Source organism: Gopherus evgoodei, chromosome 1 (assembly GCF_007399415.2).
Source record: "Gopherus evgoodei ecotype Sinaloan lineage chromosome 1, rGopEvg1_v1.p, whole genome shotgun sequence".
Taxonomy (NCBI): domain Eukaryota; kingdom Metazoa; phylum Chordata; order Testudines; family Testudinidae; genus Gopherus; species Gopherus evgoodei.
Window position 1 is genome coordinate 226888910 of NC_044322.1, and position 16659 is coordinate 226905568.

Sequence of the window (16659 nt, forward strand, 5' to 3'; positions counted from 1 at the left end):
TTTTTCCCTATTGTTCATCTTGTCAGGTAATACTACTCAGTTGCAATTGACTACAAGATACATCTGACATTTCACTCCTGGTCAGCCTTCGTCAGCCACTTTGCTGACCCTAAGCTAGATAAAAACCAGCTCTTTACTAGCAATACAACACTTACATTTTAATTAAGCACATGTAAATGAAAATCTAGAAGATAAAAATAAATCCAGTTTCCTTATCTGTAGATTTCTATATGCAGACTATCCAATGGATCAGGGGATAATTAAAGGGTCTCTTTGATTCTCTGGAAGAAATAAAGCTCTTCATTCCCTGCTCTGGGAAATAAAACAAATTTAGCAAGCTCTATTTTAAGCGTACGTCTTTAGAGACACCAAGCAAACTAATCCTATTGGCATGGATTTTCACTGGTGTAAGTGATTAAACTTTAACCTGGAATTTAGTGAACGATTTATTTGATATATGAAAGATCAGAGAAAGCTCTGGATAGTGAACAGGTGTGAAAAGTAGTAAAAATGTATTTTAGTCACTAAACTGAGGAGATGTGCCTCTCAACACATAAGGGGAGCAGGAGGTCTGTTTGGTAACAAGATGCTATTTTTACATAGTCACTAGTCAGAAGAGAATCACGCTTTAAAAATCTAGAAAAAACAACTATTACAAAATTATGAAATCAGTTAGAGATATTAATAACTCACATCCACTAAAATGCATTGGTCATAAGAAAACTGTCCTCAGAGCAACGAGTTTATTAACTAACAGACAATTATGCACCATGATTTGTCATTTCAAATGTATTACACATTGTACAGCATTTGGAATGATGTGAAGATTTCGGTATTTTTGATCAGCAGTTCTTCAACGGTGAAATAACAGATTTTAAAGGGGTAAAGAGACAGAGCAAAATATCCCTGTCTGTGAATTAAGAGTTGCATGTTTGCATGATAGTATGTGAGGATGGGCAGTTATAAGAATCTGAAATAAAACAGGCAGCCTATTACAAAAGCCATTTGATTCACCTTTCCAAAGGAAGCTCAGTTAGAAAATGTACCTTTCAATCATGTTTAGCAAAGCAAGAATGGGATTCTGTTATATCAAGATTTATGGCCCAAGCCCAGACAGTGATAATTAGCCAAAAGGTTAATTCCTGGATGAGCTCATTCAAAGATGGCCAATAGTTGGACTACTGGCTTTTGTCAGAAGATGATACTATATACCAACTAGACAGTGCATGGGAGATTAAACAAGCATAATCAAACGTGTCAAAAAAGTTACATTGGCAGCGGAGATACTGCAGAATAGAGAGGTCAGTTTGCTAAAATAATACAGATTTCCTTTTAAATTAAAAAACAAACAACAAAGACTTCAGATTAGATCTTGTGATTCTCTGGCCATTGATCACTACTGATTCTGTGTGACTAACCTGATGTGACTGTCAAATTTAAAAGTGAACAGAGAATTCTTTTTTCTAATATGCTGCAGTATAAACATTTTTTCTTTTTAAAAAAGATGTTGAAACAACATATAGAACTGCATTGGGGCAAATAATGAATACTCATGGGGCAGGAATACAAACAGGTCAAAACACATAGGTATATGCACTGGGCCAAACAGTTAATATATGCAGAACTGTGTTGTTTTTATTAGTGCACAGACTGGTATTAATTTCACATTTAACATAAATCACAGGGGGGGGGGGGGAAATGTGTTCCCTCTTTCAGAGCACCAGAAAACAATCAATAGTTATTTATATGGCTTTCTGCCAGCTGATCCCTTTAAACCAACAGATACTCAAGGCAGGACATTACAGTACTGCATATAGAGCCCCATATTCTGTTTTAGGAAGCTGCATGCTTTACAGCTGCTGTAAAACTTGCAATGTGGTTTTTTAATTACCTTATAGAACATTAGGTTTTATAAACCCCCAAAAGCAAACATCCCAGTTAAGACTTTATGCACCTCTATTAAGAATCATAAATGCAACAAATATGAAGTGCTTCACCGCAAGAAGAAATAAAAACAAAATGTTTACAGACTTTATAATAGAAACAGGTTGCTGGATTACTACAGAGGATAGTCTGGCTTGGTATAACACTAATAATAAATATCAAAACACTCTAATCTGTATTGTCTTTCATGTGTGGCTCTCTAAGCTTTTAAAAAACCTTGACTAAGTAAGCTTTCCAGAAACACTTGTGAAGTATTGCAAGTCATTTTACAGATAGGCAAACTGAGGCACAAAGTAGTTAAGTGGCTTGACCAAAATCAAATATTGAGTCAGCGGCAGAGGGAGAGAAAAAACCTGAGAGTCCTAAATCCCACACCTCTGCTAATCAGGAGACTACAGTCCTTCCCCAACTGGGAAAAACAGGTGGCATGACAAAAGGGAGAAAGTCAAATTCAATTTTTATTAAAAGACTCTACTGCAAACTATTTAAAAAGAGCTTGTCTTTTTAATGGAGTTTGTTTAGTCAGTATCTCTCCGTTGATTGAAAAGAAAAGCTATCTTTCCCTAATCACATTTTAATTTTTCATGTAGAAAACACGTATTCCTGTACAGCAGAAACCAATGTGTTTCCCTTCCTTTATACCTTTCTGCTTGCCCTAAGTGTCAGTGGAGCCTGATTGAGTACACCTCATTATCCAAAGCCTTGTTCTGATTGACTGATGGTGCACGGCTGTAACATTACCAGGAAAGCCATAACAGCCAGTGGTGTATAACGGGACTTCACCACAAAAAATATGCATCTCCATCTCTAGGTCCATTATTTTATATCATTTGAAAGGAAACAGGATGGAGACATTTCTTGTATGTTTCTCATAATATCATTTTAACCCATTTTCTATCATTTTCTGTTTTATAAAAATACTATCCCCCTAACATTCAAGAAATTGAACTAGAAGCCTTAATGCCGGGAAAATAACTCTGTTTATACAGTGCCTAGCACAGCCCTGACCTAGCTAAGGCCTCTAGGTGCTATTGCAATATATATTCCTAGGGGAATTCTGCACCCCAAAAAATTAAAAGTCTGCACATAATATTTTAAAATTCTGCAAATCTTGTCTGTCAAAATAACACTACATAATAACGCCAGTTTCATTTATTTTGATAATTTATTTGAAAATTCCTGTCAGCAAGTTTGACTGTAACAATGCTGACACACACAAAATTTCCCCCAGGAATAGAAAGTTAAAGAAACCCCGATGACAACCCAGTTTCTGTTTGTCTGCCCCTTCCCCCCAGAGCACCCCTGGCCCAGATACCCACACCCTGTCATAAACAGATAGCTAAAGGTTAATTTTCTTTTACCTGTAAAGGGGTAACAACAGTAACCTGAAACACCTGACCAGAGGACCAATCAGGAAACAAGACTTTTTCAAATCTGGGTGGAGGGAAGTTTTGGGTGTGAGTCCTTTGTTCTTGGTCTGTTCCTCTCTCGGCTCTGAGAGTGATTCTTCTATCTTCTGGCTTTCTAATCTTCTGTTTCCAAGTTGTAAGTACAAGGATAGTAAGACAATAGGTTTATATGGTTTTCTTTTGTATTTACATGTGTGTAGTTGCTGGAATGTGTTAAATTGTATTCTTTTGGAATAAGGCTGTTTATTCACTTTTTTTCTTAAGCAATTGACCCTGTATATTGTCAATGTTATACAGAGACTATTTTTAATGTCTTTATCTTTCCTTTTTATATAAAGCTTTCTTTTTAAGACCTGTTGGAGTTTTTCTTTAGTGGGGACTCCAGGGAATTGAGTCTGCAGCTCACCAGGGAATTGGTGGGAGGAAGAAGTCAGGGGGAAAATCTCTTTGTGTTAGATTTACTAAGCCTGACTTTGCATACCCTCTGGGTGAGGGGGAAGAGAGATTAGATCTCTCGGTACTTGTGTTTCCAGGACTGGAAGCAGGGAATCTCCTAGGGTCATCCAGGGAGGGGAGCCTGGGAGGAAGTAACAAGGAAACAAGGGGAGGGGGTTATTTCCGTTTGTTGTAAGACTCAAGGCATCTGAGTCTTGGGGTCCCCCAGGGAAGGTTTTGGGGAGACCACAGTGAGCTAGGCACTGTATAATTCCTGGCTGGTGGCAGCAATTACCAGGTCCAAGCTGGTAACTAAGCTTGGAGGTTTTCATGCTAACACCCATATTTTGGACGCTAAGGTCCAGATCTGGGAAGAAATGTTATGACATGGTGTGCAGCGTTGTGGGAAAGATAGAATCCAGAAGCCAGTAGGAATATTATATTTTTCTTTTCTCTGCTAGGGGCTTTTAAGCAGAGAGGGTTTGGTTTTAAAAGGAACCAGAGAGAAATATTTTTTTCTGTTCTCTCCTGGCAGTAGCTTGCATATTAAGCAAGGAACTATTAAGGGTCTTTTGTTATACTATAGCACTCCCATTGAGAGTCAAGTACCCAGCACAATACACATGCAAATAAAGTAGTTTTTCTGGTTTACTTTGCATTTCAAAGATTAGCTAGAGGAAGAAAAAAAAGGCACTGTTGCTAGGCAGAACCCAGGAGGCAACAGAGCCAGTAGTTCAGACAACAAACACCGGAGGGCACCCCAACACAAGAAAACAGGAACCAGGACTTCCAAGGAAAAAAGGGAGGCAGAAGAACAAATCAAAGAAGAAGACCACAGGCAACAACTGGAAAAAAGAGAAAAAGAAGTGGAGCTGAAAGAAAAGGAAGAAAACATCATACTGGCAGCCTACAAAAGAGAACAAGCAGCCAAAGAGGCAGCCCACAAAAGAAAACAAGAAGAAGAAGAGGTTGCCCACAGAAGGAAACAAGAAGAAGAAGAGGTGGCCCACAGAAGGACACAAGAAGAAGAAGAGGTGGCCCACAGAAGGAAAAAAGAAGAAGAAGAGGCAGCCTACAGAAGACAGATAGAACTCCAGAGGGAGACCCACCGACAGGCCATGGCATTAGAAAAGGCTAAGCAACAAAACACAGCCAATCTTAACAACCCTGCACCAATGATTGTTCCACAGCACAGGAAATTTCCAACCTACAAGGCAGGTGATGACACTGAGGCCTTCTTGGAAAATTTTGAAAGAGCCTGTCTTGGGTACAGCATCCCTGAAGACCAGTACATGGTAGAATTGAGGCCACAGCTCAGTGGACTTTTAGCAGAGGTGGCAGCTGAAATGCCTAAGGAGAAAATGAACGACTATAAACTTTTTCAAACCAAGGCCAGATACAGAATGGGGATAACCCTGGATCATGCCCGTCGGCGTTTCAGAACCCAAAAGTGGAAACCAGATGTGTCATTTCCCAAACACGCCTATTACGTTGGAAAGAATTATGAGGCCTGGATATCAGGAACCAATGTTAAATCCATAGACGAACTGCACCTCCTCATACAAATGGAACAGTTGTTGGATGGTGTTCCTGAGGACATAACACGGTACATACCAGATGGAAAACCCAAAAATCTCACCGAGGCGGGGGAGATTGGAGCCAGATGGATGGAACTGGCAGAAAGCAAGAAAGCTACTGTCAAGGGGAACGAATACCCCAGAGGGCACACTGACAATAAACCCTACAACCGAGGGCAACCAAAGACCCCACCTACAACCCAAGGAAAGCCACAGACACCCTATTCTTCCACCTCACCAGTCTCCAGTAACTCACCTTGACCCAGTGACCAGTCAGCTGGAAGATGCTTTAAGTGTAATGAACTGGGACATATAAAGGCCAACTGCCCAAAGAACCCAAACCGAGTGCAAGTCGTTACACCACCATCACACCAAAGATCCCCAGGCCCAGATGCCTCTCAAATACCTTTGAAGCGAAGGGAAAATTTGAGAGTGGGTGGAAAGAAGGTTACTGCGTGGAGAGACACGGGGGCACAAGTGTCAGCTATCCACCAATCCTTCGTCGACCCCAAATTCATCAACCCAAAGGACCAAGTGACAATTTATCCCTTCATGTCACAAGCTGTAGACTTGCCTACAGCTAAACTGCCTGTCCAGTACAAAGGCTGGTCAGGAATGTGGACTTTTGCAGTCTATGACAATTATTCCATCCCCATGCTACTGGGGGAAGACTTGGCCAACCAGGTGAAGCGGGCCAAGAGCGTGGGAATGGTTACACGCAGCCAAACCAGGCAAGCTTCCAGACCCATTCCTGTTCCTGAGCCATCCACAGACGCCCCGTCTGTGTTACCAGAGACCCAGACAGAGGTAGTGGACCCGGACTCCATGCCAACCACTGAAACAGCCACAGCACCTCCAGTCCCAGGCCCGGAACTGGAAAAGCAGCTAGCACCAGAACCGTTGCCAGCACTGGCGCCAGCGCTTGCAAACCCATCTTCAACCCCAACGCCAGAAGGCGCCAGCGAGCCAGAACTGGCAGAAGCAACAGACAACCATACCGAAGAGGCTCAGCCAGAGCCTGAAATACCCCCAGGTGCACCACCGGAGAGCGGTTCACCAGCAACGGAAACAACCCCATCACCTACATCGCTTCCAGAGGGACCAAGCCCAAGTCCACAGTCTGAGGAAAACTGGTCACCCCAGCCTCAAGGGAACAGTTCCAGAATGAGCAGGAAGCAGATGACAGCCTTCAGAAAGCTTGGGCAGCGGCACGGAACACCCCACCACCTCTCAGCTCTTCTCACTGATCCCGGCTTGTTATAGACCAAGGACTTTTATACAAGGAGATTCTTTCTGGTGGACACCGGAAGAATGGCAGCCGCAAAAACAGTTGGTGGTTCCAACTAAGTACCGGGGGAAGCTCTTAAGCTTAGCCCATGATCATCCCAGTGGCCGTGCTGGGGTGAACAGAAACAAAGACAGATTGAGGAAGTCCTTCCACTGGGAGGGGATGGGCAAGGATGTTGCCAAGTATATCCGGTCTTGTGAGGTATGCCAAAGAGTGGGAAAACCCCAAGACCAGGTCAAGGCCCCTCTCCAGCCACTCTCCATAATTGAGGTTCCATTTCAGCGAGTAGCTGTGGATATTCTGGGTCCTTTCCCAAAAAAGACGCCCAGAGGAAAGCAGTATGTACTGACTTTCGTGGACTTTGCTACCCGATGGCCAGAAGCAGTAGCTCTAGGCAACACCAGGGCTAACGCTGTGTGTCAGGCCCTAACAGACATTTTTGCCAGGGTAGGTTGGCCCTCCGATATCCTTACAGATTCAGGATCTAATTTCCTGGCAGGGACCATGCAAAAACTGTGGGAAACTCATGGGGTGAACCACTTGGTTGCCACCCCGTACCACCATCAAACCAATGGCCTGGTGGAAAGGTTTAATAGAACTTTGGGGGCCATGATACGTAAATTCGTCAACGAACACTCCAATAATTGGGACCTAGTGTTGCAGCAGTTGCTATTTGCCTACAGGGCTGTACCACATCCCAGTTTAGGGTTTTCACCATTTGAACTTGTGTATGGCCACGAGGTTAAGGGGCCATTACAGTTGGTGAAGCAGCAATGGGAGGGGTTTACACCTTCTCCAGGAACTAACATTCTGGACTTTGTAAGCAACCTACAAAGCACCCTCCGACACTCTTTAGCCCTTGCTAAAGAAAACCTAAAGGATGCTCAGGAAGAGCAAAAGGCCTGGTATGACAAACATACTAGAGAAAGTTCCTTCAAGGTAGGAGACCAGGTTATGGTCTTGAAGGCGCAACAGGCCCATAAGATGGAAGCATCATGGGAAGGGCCATTCACAGTCCAAGAGCGCCTGGGAACTGTGAACTACCTCATAGCATTTCCCAATTCCTCACTAAAGCCCAGAGTGTACCATGTTAATTCTCTCAAGCCTTTCTGTTCCAGAGACTTACAGGTTTGTCAGTTTACAGTCCAGGGAGATGATGCTGAGTGGCCTGAAGGTGTCTACTACGACGGGAAAAAAGACGGTGGCGTGGATGAGGTGAACCTCTCAACCACCCTGGAATGTCTGCAGTGGCGACAAATCAAGGAGCTGTGCACTAGCTTTGCCCCATTGTTCTCAGCCACCCCAGGACGGACTTAACGGACATACCACTCCATTGACACAGGTAATGCTCACCCTTAGAACCCTACCTACCGGGTGTCTCCTCACGCCCAAGCTGCTATAGAACGGGAGATCCAGAAAATGCTACAGATGGGTATAATCCGCTCATCTACCAGTGCATGGGCATCTCCAGTGGTTCTGGTACCCAAACCAGATGGGGAAATACGCTTTTGCGTGGACTACCGTAAGCTAAATGCGGTAACTCGTCCGGACAACTATCCAATGCCACGCACCGATGAGCTATTGGAGAAGTTGGGACTTGCCCAGTTCATCTCTACAATAGACTTAACCAAGGGGTACTGGCAAGTACCGCTAGACGAACCTGCCAAGGAAAGGTCAGCATTCGTCACCCATGCGGGGGTGTATGAATTTAATGTCCTTCCTTTCGGGCTTCGAAATGCACCCGCCACCTTCCAGAGGCTGGTAGATGGTCTACTAGCAGGATTGGGCAAATATGCAGTTGCCTACCTCGATGATGTGGCCATTTTTTCTGACTCCTGGCCCGAACACCTACTACACCTGGAAAAGGTCTTTGAGTGCATCAGGCAGGCCGGACTAACTGTTAAGGCCAAAAAGTTTCAAATAGGCCAATACAAAGTGACTTACCTGGGACACCAGGTGGGTCGAGGAACCATAAACCCCCTACAGGCCAAGGTGGATGCTATCCAAAAGTGGCCTGTCCCAAAGTCAAAGAAACAGGTCCAATCCTTCTTAGGCTTGGCCGGGTACTACAGGCGATTTGTACCACACTACAGCCAAATCGCTGCCCCACTGACCGACCTGACCAAAAAGACCCAGCCAAATGCAGTTAAGTGGACTGATGAGTGTCAAAAGGCCTTTACCCAACTTAAGGCAACGTTCATGTCTGACCCTGTGCTAATGGCCCCGGACTTTGACAAGCCATTCCTAGTAACCACAGATGCATCTGAGCGTGGCATAGGAGCAGTTCTCATGCAGGAAGGACTGGATCACAACTTCCATCCTGTCGTGTTTCTCAGCAAGAAACTGTCTGAGGCCAGGTCCACACTACAGCGTTAAATTGATTTAAACAGCGTTAAATCGATTTAACGCTGTAACCATCCACACTACAAGGCACTTAAAATCGATTTTAAGGGTTCTTAAAATTGATTTCTGTACTCCAGCTAAACGAAAGGAGTAACCCTAAAATCGATATTACTAAATCGATTTAGGGTTAGTGTGGATGGATATCGAAGTTATTGGTCCTATTCTTTTACTGAGCTACCCAGAGTGCACCGCTCTGGAAATCGATGGTACCCTGGGACCATGGACGCACACCACCAAAGTAATGTGCCCTAATGTGGACGCGTAAAATCGATTTTATAAAACCTGTTTTATAAAATCGATTTTACTAATATCGATTTAAAGCTGTAGTGTGGACGTAGGCTGAGAGGGAAAGTCATTGGTCAGTCAGTGAAAAGGAATGCTATGCCATTGTGTACGCCCTGGAAAAGCTAAGCCCATATGTTTGGGGACGGCGGTTCCTGCTACAAACTGACCATGCTGCGCTAAAGTGGTTTCATACTGCCAAGGGGAACAACAAGAAACTTCTTCATTGGAGTTCAGCTCTCCAAGATTTTGATTTTGAAATTCAGCACATCTCAGAAGCTTCTAACAAAGTAGCTGATGCACTCTCTCATGCACTCTTTCCCAGAATCCAGTAGTTAAAAAGTGTTTTTAAAATGTAAAAGCCTGTTAGTTATATACTTAGTGATATATGTAAAGGTGCATGTGTTGTATTAATCTGTTTATTTTAAAGTTCTAGGAAGAAATCGCCACCAGTGAGGTTCCCCATTGTCTGCAATTTGGGGGGCGTGTCATAAACAGATAGCTAAGGGTTAATGTTCTTTTACCTGTAAAGGGGTAACAACAGTAACCTGAAACACCTGACTAGAGGACCAATCAGAAAACAAGACTTTTTCAAATCTGGGTGGAGGGAAGTTTTGGGTGTGAGTCCTTTGTTCTTGGTCTGTTCCCTCTCTCGGCTCTGAGAGTGATTTTTCTATCTCCTGGCTATCTAATCTTCTGTTTCCAAGTTGTAAGTACAAGGATAGTAAGACAATAGGTTTATATGGTTTTCTTTTGTACTTACATGTGTGTAGTTGCTGGAATGTGTTAAATTGTATTCTTTTGGAATAAGGCTGTTTATTCACTTTTTTTCTTAAGCAATTAACCCTGTATATTGTCACCGTTATACAGAGACTATTTTTAATGTCTTTTTCTTTCCTTTTTATATAAAGCTTTCTTTTTAAGACCTGTTGGAGTTTTTCTTTAGTGGGGACTCCAGGGAATTGAGTCTGCAGCTCACCAGGGAATTGGTGGGAGGAAGAAGTCAGGGGGAAAATCTCTTTGTGTTAGATTTACTAAGCCTGACTTTGCATACCCTCTGGGTGAGGGGGAAGAGAGATTAGATCTCTCGGTACTTGTGTTTCCAGGACTGGAAGCAGGGAATCTCCTAGGGTCGTCCAGGGAGGGGAGCCTGGGAGGAAGTAACAAGGAAACAAGGGGAGGGGGTTATTTCCGTTTGTTGTAAGACTCAAGGCATCTGAGTCTTGGGGTCCCCCAGGGAAGGTTTTGGGGAGACCACAGTGAGCTAGGCACTGCATAATTCCTGGCTGGTGGCAGCAATTACCAGGTCCAAGCTGGTAACTAGGCTTGGAGGTTTTCATGCTAACACCCATATTTTGGATGCTAAGGTCCAGATCTGGGAAGAAATGTTATGACACACCCCTCCCCCACAGAGCCCAGCCGCAGGGCCCCCCTTGTCCAGATACCTGCACCCCTTTCTCCTTCTGGATCCCTGGGCTCTAGGGGGGAACAGCCTGATGCTCAGTCTCAGGCTTGCGGAGTTTCCTATCCATCACTATCTCCTTCCCTCAGGGCATGTGGGGAATAGCAGCTGACAAGAACCCTCTAGCTCCCTCCCCTTCTCCCTTGCAGTGTCTCCTATGTGCAAGCTGGGCTCTGTCAGGTCCAGTGGCCCCTAGTGGCAGCTAGGAGCACTGCAGCCAGTTTCTGTGGGGGGAAAGGAAATTCTGCACGCACGACATTCATTTCTGCAAAATTCTGCATTCATTTCTGCAAAATTATGCATCCGGAGTAAATATAGATGTTAAATAATAACAATAGGGCTTAAAGCAAGTTGAAAAGGGCCAGAAAAGGAGAGCTGCAGATATAAGTTGCAAATACGTTAAAAAAAAATTCTACAAAAATGTCCCCTTATTAGTTTGTCCTGTGTTGTGGCAGAGATGTGGCTCTGAGAGCCTTGGGAATCGATTTATTTTCCCATTTAAACACAAAGGGTGATAGCCTGACTCCACCGATGTCAGTGGAGCCCAAGTTTCACCTAAATGCTGTCTCAAAAGCAGAACTAGGAAGCAAGGCAACATCACCTGGAAAACAACCCAAAATAACTGTCTATTCAGGGCACTTTGTTGGAAATGGTTACCACCACTGAATAGCACCAGCATGTACGTGAAGAGCAAGATTGGGTGTTGCAAGGGAAATCCAGGCAGCATGCTCCACTGGGACATCTTTTTTTAAACACACCAACTACCTGACATCCGATGCATTCAAAGGCAAAGCATTGGCTTTTCAGAATCAGTGTTAAGTTCCTTTTGGCAGGGAAGATCTAGTGATGCCCAAAAATGGGGTGATTCCACTGGAAGTGGGGGAATCACCCAATCTTCCCTTCCTTCTGAAGGTGGAGTATTAGAAAGAGGCTCTTGCAAGTCTTCCCTTCCCACCCCCTCACCCCAGAGCTCTCTCCAGCACATCATGAGAGGGCTGGACTAATAGGAATAGAAGTTGAAAAGGAAAAAAAGCACTTTAAAACTGCCACTCATCTTTCACACAAGCCTTTCCTTGCTGCCTCCCCTCTTCTCATCCGCCCCCTAAATTTGCCCTTTTCAATCAAGAAACTCAATTCAGAGCCTTAATACCACTCCTAGTTCAGCTTCCTACACTTAAGCAGCCCAGCAGATTGTCTAGTGGGGTGGCCTGGGCTGGAAAGCACCAGTTTGTCTTTTGAAGTGCTGCTGCAGAAGTGCTAGCAAGCAGGACTTCAAACAGAAATGGCTCTTCCCTATGCAGCTCGGCTGCTGCACTGAGAGGAATTGACTGGAGAGCTCTATAGGGTATCCTTACTGGAAGCTGAACTGCAGACTTCATCAAGTCTCATTCCAAGTTCAGTTTCTTGCTTGAAAAGGGCAGGTTCAGGTGGATGAAGGTGGGCTGGAAGCAACAGAATGGAATGGAAGGAGAGGACTTGGTTTTGAGTGTCCCAGTTTTTCGTTGCCTTTTCCCTCCTCCAACTTTATTCCACGAGCCCAGCTGCCCTTTCTAGCCATGACGGTGAAAGACAAAAGGCAATGCTGGAATCAAAGGGTGAGGTGGTGCAGGGCTCTTTATGGGGAGGCGTTTCTATCAACACTTTAAGGAACCTCATTATATTTATGGGCTGAGGTTCACAAGTGTGGCAAACCCCAAATCCACATCTGGCTTGAATGGGTTCAGTGCAAATATTTCACACACTCTACCGCAAACTGATCAACTAAATCTGGATGCAGGTTATGGATTCCCACAAACAAAGCACAGATGTATTTCTCTAGCTAGATCCATTTTATTTCAGATTAAAGAAAACAGTGATAAAAGAAAGAACAAATATGAAATCAGCTGGAGAGAGAGAGTCTCACTCTGTAACACTCTGTATCTGAAATGTAATGCAAAATGGCAGCTGCTTTATAGCACTCCTTGCAATAGGCAGTGGCAAGGAGAGGGTGGAGCAGAGACACTCCTCTATGTTTAAAGGAGCAGTAAACAGAGAACAGAACGACACTGCTTTTCATTTGCATAACTCCATAAATCAAAGTATCCAGCTGGAACACCAATGATGACAAAATTAAAATTTTACTCACAGACTCACTTAAATGCCGCCTGTCAAAAATTTTACAGTACACACAATTGCATCTCTAAATAGATGCTCAGTTGCCACTTTTCCACAGGCCAGATGACTACATCTTTTTGAAAATGTAACCCTAAAATGAAGAGCCTATGGGTTCAGAAAGATTTTTTTTAAAAAGCACATTGGATAAATGGGTTTTGTACTGTACCTTCAACTTCCTTCCTACTGCTGAAGAAGTTTCTGTACAATAGCTGATACATATGCATCTTAAGTTTTAACACACTGTCAGATCATAGCTTGTTCCAAAAGGGTGAAATTTACCCCCAAACTGCATTGGCTTGTAAGGCCCCAATTCAGCAAACAACATACTTGAGTACATGCTTAACTTTGGGGCAAGTCACCTGCTTAATGAATTCAATGGGCCTATTTACATGCTTAAAATGAAGCATGGGTTTAAGTAATCTGAGTTAGAAAGTAGAAGCTAAAGTGATATAGAGGAGCCCATGCAGCCTGTCTGCACTGAGAGATATTTCACCTTAAACTGGCACAAAGGGACAGCCAATATTTTAAATGGTTTTGATAAATCACTCATTTTCTCTGCTGACAGCCCAGACACACAGCTCTAATTTTAACCCATGGAGCCTCAGAAACAGCATTTATGGTTCTTAATAAAACAAGAACCATTTACAACAAGTCATACCGTCTACAATCTTTTTTACGCTCAGTTATTTTATCTTAAATCATTCTGATTTAACTGCGAACGGGCTGGGGAAGGAATTTCCAGAGGCAACAAAAGCTCACAGGAAGCAGGCAAGCACAGCTGACTGAGCTGCCACTCATAGCTTGCAAGCCACTCTTAGTGCTATACAGGGTTCCTCTGTGCTTATCCTCCATCTCTTTTTGTTATTCCTGTGCTCCTGCAACACTGCTGATGCAAATTCTCCCATTAATGAGAAACATCTGATAATTGCATTGCAACATACAGTGGAAAACTAAGAAGTACTTTATCATGATTTTATTAGTGTTCTGCCACTGACATCTAAATTGACTGCTTTGGCCAGGAACACACAAGTATCAAGTTGACATCAAATACACCTGTTGTGTGTCCTACAGCTATAGATTTGAGAATGCCAGAAACATTTAACTGCCATCAACAAGCTTAACGTATAGGATGCGGAAGCGCAGGGGAATAGCAGAGGAAGCTAACCTTCTTTTATGGTAAAATGACCTTATTTTCTTAATTCAAAGAGGCACCATCAATTTGAAAGTCACATTTCAGCCTGAACATTGTTTACCTTCTATAATTCCAAGTAACACCTAAAATGGCTCTAACTGAAAAAGGTAGCAAAAATCATCATTTTAACACCCCTTCCCCCGTTTGTTCACTTGACAGCACTCAATGCACTGTCAAAATCACTGTTCTCTTGAATGGCCAGTTATTTAGAATCTCATCCTGCAACTTTCTCTGCACATATGCAGAGACTGACCTGAATAGATACATTTGCAGGATCAGGACCTTAGTCAGTTTCCCCCTTGCATTGGCAAGGAAACAGAAAAACGTGTATAAAGGGCATTTCTTTTAATTGAAAAATAACTGGTTATGTAAAAGAAGCTTAAAAGTAGTTATTTAAAAGAATACAGATTTAACAAAAAAATTCTATTTATAAAAACATGTTGGCAGTGTCCCCTTAAAAAATAAATTTCAGATGAAGCAGTCACTGATGTTAAAGGGAGATACTTGCTCCCCTCTCAATGTACCTCTACCTAAATCTAGTCTAAATCTATATTTTTATACTGCTGTCATCATCATGGTACCCTATGAGCATATGTGTGGGTGGAGGGGGGGGGGGAACAAAACACTCTCTCCTCTTCCTCTCCCAGCCCCCACCAAACCCTACAGGCACAGCACCAATAGAATTGCTCTGGAGTCACATCAGGATAAATGAGAGCCTATCCCTTAAAAACGGTACAGGCTTAATGCAGGGGTTCTCAAACTGGGGGGTTGGGACCTTTCAGGGGGTTGTGAGGTTATTACATAGGGGGTCACGAGCTGTCAACCTCTACCCCAAACCCCGCTTTGCCTCCAGCATTTGTAATAGACTTAAATATATAAACAAGTGTTTTAATTTATAAAGGGGGTCACACTCAAAGGCTTGCTGTGTGAAAGGGGTCACCAGTACAAAAGTTTGAGAACCCCTGGCCTAATGCTCATGCCAGGTGTGTGACTCTACTGAAGTTAGTGGAGTCACATCAGTGCAAGTGAAAAGACTTAATACTTTTATTTGGACGTGCAGAAAGCTGAGCGTGTAAAACCCTGCATACGGAGAGGAGAAGCTAACTTCTCACATAGCCTTGTGGTTTGTAATATTTAAAATGCTTCTATTAAGACATCAATCAATGTCAGTTTTTAATGGCATTTTGAACTGCTGCTGAGGTACTGCCAGGATATCGACACCCTTTGGCTTTTCAAAGCCAGTCAGATTTAAGGATTCCTTCTAGACTTTTATCATAGAAAATATACATCTAAAGCATCAGCAGGTTACTAGTATTGTATGAAAACAGGAGCTGTATCCCCAAAGGAGCATTAGACAGATAACTGGTGATCCCACTTTCTAGCTGTATACATGAGAACTGCCAACTAACATCTCACTTACTGTTGGCACAATATTCAAAGTATGAAGAAAAATACAAGAGGATGAAGCGTTATAAGGCTGAAGTGCATTCTGAGGGGAGTAGAGGAGAAAGGTGGAGAATGCTTATCATGCTCCAAGACAGGGTACCGGAGTTTGGGAGCAGATCACAGGCGGAAGTGGGAGAACCAGGGGAAGCTTTGTACTGCCTGCAAGGCTGGAGCTGGGGTGCGCAGCTTGGAGAGGAAAAGGGGGAAGCTGGGAAGAGCCCGTATTGGCAGCACTCGTCTGCAGGAGCAGAACAGAGGAGATAAGGGCGAGCCAGGGGAACGGCTGTAATGCTGGGGAGCAGAGACTACATGGGAGAGCAGCGAGCTCATTCAAGGCTGCAGAGTTCAGCTTTAAGTTGGGGCTGGAGGGCAGAGGCAAGCAGAGGGGGAAGCAGGGATACCACAGTAACGCTGCAGCCCCAGTCTAGCCCAGGGAAGGGGAGGAGAGGGGAGCAAAGCACGGGGGGGGAGGGTGTCGCTGCAGCAGGAGCGGGCACCGCACCGCCGCTGTCGGCAGCCCTTGCCGTTAGCTGCTCACACTTGCCTTCCTTCGGTTTATTCCCACCTTTCAATCTTCCCTTTCTGCCCCCCGACGAACTGGTAAGAAACTTCAGTCGCTCCCGGGGAGCCGCTGAGGAAGATGGCCGCAGAGCAGCCTCTGCTCTCCTCCGGCCACCTCTGGCTTAACCCGGCTGCTGCCCCTGCACCACGCCCCGGCGCGGACCCCAACAACTACAGGGCAAGGATGCGATGGTTCCGGGAGCCCCTAGCAGCAGCCCAGGGCTCCCCCTTCCCCTCCCCTCTGAGGCCACGTGTATGCAGCCGGGACAGGACGTCTTAAAGAGGCAAAGCACCTTAGAGCTGGGGCGCTCCTCTACTATTGCAGCACGGGCCCGATTCTCCATCCCCCCTGCCCTGTCTCCTCAGTCACCCCCCTGCCCCTCTGAGTGGGCAGCGCTTTTCCCGCGCTCTGCCGCGACTGCACAAGGGTGAATCGGGCCCAGTGTCTCCTGGCTAAAAGATGCAATGTCTGATCTATGTGGGGTAGGGTGACCAGACAGCAACTG

The 16659-nt window shown here is 44.4% G+C and overlaps 1 protein-coding gene across 2 annotated transcripts in view; it reads right to left on the minus strand.

Moving 5' to 3' along the window:
* Positions 1–16301, minus strand: part of TSPAN11 (tetraspanin 11) — a 179301-nt gene extending 163000 nt beyond the window's left edge. For both annotated transcript variants that reach the window (XM_030538493.1, XM_030538484.1), the window contains exon 1: positions 16158–16301. The gene's annotated coding sequence lies outside the window, so the exon portion shown is untranslated. The remainder of the gene's footprint in view (positions 1–16157) is intronic.
* Between the last annotated feature and the right edge of the window lie 358 nt (positions 16302–16659).